Genomic DNA, 8,243 nt, shown 5'->3' with positions numbered 1-8,243 from the left:
TACTTAAGATCTCTCATTTCATAATCATATTTTAATGAATATAAATACTAGCAACAAGCAATATGCCTGAGTTGCATCTTCTACTTAGTTTCTTATACAGAGCCATGTCTTGCAGGACTAATATTTGATATGATATTCATTAAGTTGAGTATACTACTTCAGTGTTGCAGTTGTTTCTAAATTATAGGTGGATCTTCAAGTTATTATCAAGGAATTTCACCTATTAACCAGCAATGAGGAAGAAAAACTGAAACTGAAGACTTTTGAAACAGTTGTTTAAATCTACACTGCTTTTTACAGGTTTCTCAAATAGTTTTTTAAAATTATAAATGTGAAAAAGTGGTTGTATTTTAATAAGTACTTTTGTAAGAGCAGTCTGAAGGTGTAACTCCTTTAAATGTTGTTCTAAACATTCAGTCTTACCACTAAACAAAATGAGGTCCAAGGAGTCCAGAGATTGTACAATCAGTAATCCAGAGCTGTGTCTCACTTATTGTCTTTAAGGTATGTACAAATGTTCAGATTGTTGAGAGGTACTTTTTATTACTGCTAGCTATCTGTGCTGGCAGTAGGCAGATTTCAATTACTAGCATATATAATGAGAAGAACACACAGCACTAGTCCCTGTTGGCTGCACTGCCTCAGAGATGATGTCTAGATGGTGACATTGAACACATGACTCCAGAAGGATTGTCCCAGTTTTTGCTGTCAGACTTTCATTCTTCAGTTCACATGGGCAGCTTTCTTTCAGCTGAAGAAATCTGTTGCAGGGGAGGGGAATAAGTTATCACAGCTGGCAGAGGCAAACAGTACAACATGCACAGCTGAATAAATGTAACATCCTGAATTGCCATAAATACTTGGAGGCAAGAGCTGCTACAGAAGACAAGACTAAGCCAACTAACTGTTTAAGTTGGAAAGCAGGTTCCCAGAGTCTGCCTTCTTCTACTTGGAATGTAGATTAATTTTTGATTATAAAGAAGTTCCACCTCTCAGATGATTTTTCCCCTTTCCAGTTGTGATACCAGTACAGGAGGAAAAGGTAACTGCCATAATGGACACATTCCTGTTACAGACTTAGTGTCCTTTTATTAAAAAAAATAATATAAATAAAATAACAAATAATTGGCAGAAAGAATTAAAAATAAAAAGTGGGTTTTCTCTTTAGCCAACTGCTGGGTGAAAATACACATGACCTTGGATACAGTTCCTTAAATTAGACATTTGGATTGCTGATGGGAAATGGATTATGGCAGGTACTGAGAGATGGCTGTGTGGCTGGTAGATGTAGTGGACAGGGAATATGGATAGTCTTTGTGGTGCTTTGTACTAGAACTGTCAGATGTCTGTTCCAGGCCTATGGCAGCCTTACAAGCTGTAAGGGGTCATATGTGTCTGTGACAAGTTCATGTCTTCTGAAAAAGTAAGACTTACTAGAAAAATCCCAACTTTTATTGACTGAAGTTATTCAGTTCCTAGGGCTTTCACAGTGGAAGCCTTAGGAGCATGAAGCATAGGGAGGCCTTAACCAGTTACATCCAAGCCATCTCAGAGAGCTTTGAACTTTAATGCTAGCAATAATTAACTGTGTTTGTGAAATTAAGGTATTGCTGAACTAGAGTGGCAAATGTAGAGAATTAAGGAATACAGACATTCCGTCTAAGTGATATCAGAAAAATATATGAAGACTTTCTTATTTTAAAATAAAAGCAAGGCGGGGGGGGAAATGCATACAAGCTTTAACTTTTTTGAAAGTATGTGCATAGTAGGCATCCTCAGTAGTAAAGTAGGGTAAGCATACCTAAAACTTCAGTTAACAAAGGCACTTTTAATATTTATTTCCTATAGCCTTTTAATATATTTTTATTTTATTTAAGAATTTTTTTTACTCTCTTCTTCCATGTGACTTTCAGTTTAGTTACAATTACTGCTGAAGACTACTTTGCATAGAAGCTAGATAAACACAAACACTTACAGATGGAATTGCCATGCAACCATTCATCTTTGTACCTACGCATTCACAGAGATAGGAGAAGGTGTTTGACACATAGAACAGTGGAGATTATTGTACGTTTCTAAGGATGTTGTTCATTTTAGTAAGTAATGGAAGAACTGGACTCAAAAGTTTACTCAGAGGAAAATTAAAAAAGCAAACATAGTATATGGTCGGTCTTTCTAAAGCATTTAATTTTAACAAAACTCAGGACATAATTTTTTGTTTTTTTCTTTGGTGGTGCTAGGGAAATGAGAGGGCAGGTCTTCAGCACCAAACAGTCTCTATTTGAAAATAATGTGATGCAAGAGAAATAAGAAAGAATCCACATTTGTCTTCAAAGCTTACCTGAAAATTCTGGATCTTACTTAGAAATTAAAAATCAGATAAATTTAAGCAGCAGTGAAAGCAAGATATTATAGAAAGGATGGAAAATTGTAAATATCTTCAGAGAAATAGGGATAGCAGTCTGGACAAATGCAATCTTTCAAAGTGATTGTAACAAGATACTACTTGATATAAAAGAAGCATAAATTGAAGGCAAAGAATACCCTCAAATACTTTCAAAGCTTGTGTGAAAATACATGTTGTGGACCAATCACAGAAAATGGCTATCTGGCACTTTATTAATGCAGTTCTCCTAGCTCACTTGTTTGTAATGGCATTCAAAAGTACAACAGCCTTCTCTGACAGTAATGCTCAACAGGTGGCAGATGATGTTGACATGAGAGGTTAGAAAGTTATCTCAATTCGTTTTATAAGAAAGATTGGAATTTCAAAGTGTAATATGGCAAGCTGGAAAGTCAAATCTGATAAGCAGAAGACTGTAATACAACTGGAAACAGGTAGTGGTAGTAATAAAAAAGAGATCAGGAAAGTTCTATATCTAAAACTTGCTTTGCTGAAATGCTTGAATAACGTTTTTTATACACTAGATGGCAAATTGCAAAGGGCATGAATGATTTGTGATGACCTGTAGTGTCCTAAATTTGAGAAGATTTTGTTTTACCTTTTTTCTTGTCTTTGAGTACAGCCTCTCTGAGCAGATACTGTAATTGATTCCTCTGCTGTTCATGTTTTGTGTACATAAAAGTAAGAGGCTTTTACTCTAGCGTAATTACAAAACTGATGATGTTAAATATTTCTAATCTAATGATGATCCAACCACTTTTGCCATATTACAAGTGATCTTTTAGTAAATTCGCTGAATGTCACTTGTGTGAAGAATCACTTGCCAGTTAATGTTCTGTAAGTTAGTGTTTTCGTAGATTTTGTTCTTGAATTCTGTATTTCCAGCCTGGATATATTTGTAATCTATTTTCATTCATACTGGCAATTCACTCACTTCACTCATACTGGCCATTCTTTTAGTTCTCTACTGCTAATACTGCCGTATTGGAGTACTTCCTATTTAACATGAAAATCCCCGAAGTGTTGCTCCTATCTAAAATTTCTCCATCTAAAAATTATTAGACGTTTGAGATGGATCTCTCCTATGCATTGAAATACTGAAGTGAAAACCATGAGGTAATTTATATTTATGTTCTGAGTTTGATTCTTCTAAGTATGATAAACTTAATGGAATTTTTTTAGTGCATGTATCACTGAGATACTTATCCACGCTTGCATGAGAGAGAGGCTTTCTAGAGCATCATACAGCTTGCCAGAAGTGTGGCTTCTGAAAGTCACAATAAGCAGTTTAAAATGTTTTAAAACAGGCTATTCCATGATTTATAATCTTTGTATGTTGTGCATTGTGAGATGTGGTTAGTGCGGACATGCTTAATGCATATGTATGTTTCAAAAATTGCCTATGATCAAAGTACACATGAAATAGAATCTTACAACCATGTAAATTTACTACTAGGAATTTGTCAGTATCGATTTCTTAGCGAGTAGCGTAGTTATGTTCTCTGGACATTTTCTCTGTATTTTGAAAACTAGAATGTAGAGATTTTTGTAGATATTTGAAAACATCCTTCTAAGAAAAAGCACAGGACTATGGGAGGCATCAGGCCTCCCTAACTTTAAAATTCATGGTTGACAAAGGCATTTGTTTTGTAGTCATGCATATTCTCTACTAGTATTTCCCGTAAAATATATTTTCCTTTCTTTGCCTCTCAGGTACATTCACCTGTAACTTTAAAAGGGCTACTCCATCATCAAATCTCTTCAGCTAACACAGGGGAGAGAACTCTCACATAGACTTGGAATCATATCATAATATAATCATTTAGGCAAGAAAAGGCCTTTAAGATTATTGACTCCAATCGTTAACCTTACATTGGCAAGTTCCACTACGCCATGTTTCCAAGTGCTATGTCTACATATCTGTTAAATACCTCCAGAGAAGGTGACTGCCACTTCACTTAGGCAGCCTGTTTCTGTGCACGATAACACTTTCTGTGTACAAATATTTCCTAATGTCCAATCTAAGCATCGCCATGGCACAACTTTAGGCCGTGTCTTGAGGCCCTGTCCTCTCTTCCTGTCATGGTTGCCTGGGAGAAGAGGCCAATCCCCACCTGGCTGCACTCCCCTTCCAGGCAGCTGTGGAGAGTGATAATGTCACCCTGATCCTCCTTTTCTCCAGGATAAACACCCCCAGCTCCCTCAGCTGCTCCTCACAGCACTGGTGCTCCAGACCCTGCCCCAGCTCCGTTCCCTTCTCTGCACTCACTCCAGCCCCTCAGGGTCTTTCTTGCAGGGAGGGCCCAGAACTGGACACAGCACTCGAGGTGTGGCCTCAGCAGTGCCCAGCACAGGGGGACAATCCCTGCCCTGCTCCTGCTGGCCACACTATTGCTGATCCAGCCCACGATGCCATTGGCCTTCTTGGCCACCTGGGCACACCCTGGCTCATGGTCAGTCACTGTCACCAGCACACCCAGCTCCTTTCCAGCCACTCTGTGCCAGCCTGTGGCACTGCCTGGGGTTGTTGTGACCCAAGGGCAGGACCTGGCACTTGGCCTTGTTGAACCTCACACCATTGGCCTCAGCCATGATCCAGCCTGTCCTGATCCCTGTGCAGAGCCTTCCTGCCCTCCAGCACATCAACACTCCCACCCAACTCAGTGTCATCCTTAGAGCTCATGCTAGACAAAGAGGATAGGCACTTTGCTAATGGACTTAGTAAATATTTCCTGGCAGCAGAACTGGTGGGTTCCATTCCTGACTCTGGACTCTTTAACTAAAAGATTTTGCATGTGCATTTGGAAGAAAGACCTGGGCTTCTTTCTTGCCAAAGAGCACTTCAGCGAGTGTGATTTTTTTCTTAAAATCTTGGACATTCTGGAAATTATTTTTCAAATTTCTCCTACTGGATATAAGAGAAATATCTTTTGTTTTGTCTAACCCTTAAAAAAAAATATATCTTCTGTTCTGTCCATCTGTTAAAATTCAGCCTAAGGCAGATTCCTGGCTCAGGCAAAATATAAAATTTAAAATCTCTGGGTTTGTGCAGCTGGCAAAATTTCTTCCCCCTTTTTTCAGCAATTCAAATGGATTTCACTGTTAGACAATCTTATTAAAAGAAAGAGATGTTAGTTCAATTTACAACATGATTATGTTGTCACTACTGTTGTCTGATAAAAGGCCAGCAGCATGTTTTCTGGTGAGAGAAAAAGTAAGAAAGAGCATGAAAGCAGTGCTGAGCTGGACATTCACTTTTATTTGCTCAGCCACCTGCCGCTTCAGATCTATATAAGGGATATGCCTGCCCTGCAGCCAGCAGAGAAGTACAGAGATAGTCCAGCTATCCTCACAGTTGGGCTTGTTTATATCAAGCAATCTGGTAGCAGCAGCATGGAGTCCTATGTGAGTCAAGGTATTCGGGTGAGAAATGAGAGTTGATTAGCTTATGCACTGATGCCTTTAGACCTCTTCCAATGCTTCTGCTCTCTCTTTTAAAAGGGGTTTGTGCATTTCTGTACTTAACTACAGGCCTACTTTGAAAGGAGGTTCTACTACACCTGACAAATTAAATTTACAATTTACTCAATTTTCCACATGTGTTTAGTTAAAATATTTTACATTTCTTGTTTTCTGTGTTCAGGTATTCAAGGACTAGCATTTTTACAGTATTTGTGTTTCATATGCCATAAATATCTGAGCTATGCAAGCAGAAAAGATAATATTTATTTACAATGATATGCTTTTATTTTCCCCCATGTTTCTCAGTTTCTAAGTCACTGAAGAGTTTACCCTTATACTAATCAACTGTACTTTGTAGAGATACTTTTTCATTGACAGAGAGACAGATTGTCTTTTCCTCAGCACTGCAGCCCACTCCAAGCAGATGACTAAAGAACCATGGCGAGCATATGCTCGGCTATGACAGTGAATGCTACACAAGCATTTTTCCTACTGTTGTGAAATGTGGCTGTTAACATCTCTCCATTTTTCTCAGTGCACTCAAAGACTTATTCAGTTGCTAATGCTGTTTGAGTCATGGAATATCTTTGCCTACCACATGGAAACAGGAAGAAAAACATGGAACATATGCTTTTATAAGGAGGCTCTAAGAGAATATACAAATAGCAATGGCGGAATTCTAGCAATACCCATAGAACTATGGAAAAACATATTTCACAGGGGAAAAAATATCATTGTACTTTTTCTCTAACTTTTAGAGTTCAAATTATATACACCACAGTTTGAAATTTAGTTTATGGAAACAATCTAACAGATTTGAAATTCTACTTTTAATTGCTGAGGGATTTATACAATCCTGTCTTTGAAACAGTCTTTAAAAATGTAGGTCCATTAACTTTGCATAGACACTTGGATATTTGTGCTTACGGGGAGTCATGTATGTTGCTTTTACTTTGAAATACAATGGTGATTTAGGACTACATATATCGACATGCTGAGTGAACAGATTGTATCTCAGAAAACAGTAGAAACTCATAATTTTAAGTTGTGAATATGGATAAACAGATAGTTGATAATCCTTAAGTATGTACATTATTAATATGGAAGTCATGCAGACTATGTAGTGTAAGCACTGAGAGATTACATTGTTGTGTATTTCTCACACAATCCAGTGATCCCTGGAAACCAGGCAAACCATGGTTAACTGTAAAAGTTAGAACAAGTCTGGATGTCATCTAAGGGCAGAAAATAACCTGGCAACATTTTTAGCCATCTATAAGAATTCTGCTGTGATAAAATTATTTATTTCTGCTGTTTAAGTGAGATCCCACTAGTTTAGTTCCACAGGATAGACTAGCTCTAAATTCTATATAGGTCTGATAATCTTTCCTAAGAAAATTGTGTGGTTCCCTGACCCCGAGTATCTAACAGAACAAAGACATCAGAAGTAAATCACCTTTGTAGGGTGCAGTGGGCATCAAGGCAGCTGTTTGACTGCTGACCTGTTTGGTAGTGCTTTTTGTACTGTAAATCTTCTTCATCTTTTGTCATATGATGCCTTGATCCATGGTCATTGAGATAAAAAGTAATTTTTTTTTGGTGAAACTCTGAGAGAGAGTGCAGTCATGCAGGTCACCTCACTTTCAGTCATAAATCAAACAAAGCATTCTGTGACAAAAATAAAAAAATCTCATACTGCTCAAGATTATTTACCCTGCTTATACAAGATAATCAATTCCAACCTCAGAGGGAGGTCACTGCCTGTGGTCATACTTTTAAAGATATTATACTGGCGTCTAGCAGGAGCATGTAACACTGCAGAGTTTGCAGGATTATTTCTGTACCATTTAGAATAAGCAATAGAGCCCATTTTAACCGTGTTATTTTAAAACTAATTTTTGCAACCTAATAAATGATTAAAGCCTAATCTATCTGCACTGTAGGCACTTTCCTGAAACTTTTAGGTGACTATCACATACTTAATTTTGCCTACCTACAGTATTTTACTGTGTGATTCAGCAAAATAATTAAGCTTACGTAGTTGTGTAGATTTCACCAAGATCATGCACATTCTCAGGATTTGATATACACTTCATTAACTTGGGGAACTAAGATCCAAATACTAGTCTTACAAGATTGCACCCATCCTGATGTATCTTGGATTTGAGTTAGTCTTCTGAGTATAGACAATTTGGCATAGCTTGCCACACAGGATCAATCTTAGAGAGATGTCCTAGGGTGACTTTATATGAAAAAGTTGCAATTTAAGAATTTCTATTCAACAAAAGAAGGAAAATCAAACTAGGAACCCTTTTTCAGGAAATTACAATCACATCCAGATACAGTGAAATCTAAGCAGGACATTCAATACCAGTGA

This window comes from Sturnus vulgaris, chromosome Z (genome assembly GCF_052056855.1).
Source record: "Sturnus vulgaris isolate bStuVul1 chromosome Z, bStuVul1.hap1, whole genome shotgun sequence".
NCBI lineage: Eukaryota > Metazoa > Chordata > Aves > Passeriformes > Sturnidae > Sturnus > Sturnus vulgaris.
The sequence above is the reverse complement of the archived record's forward strand: the minus strand, read 5'-3'. Positions refer to the sequence as shown.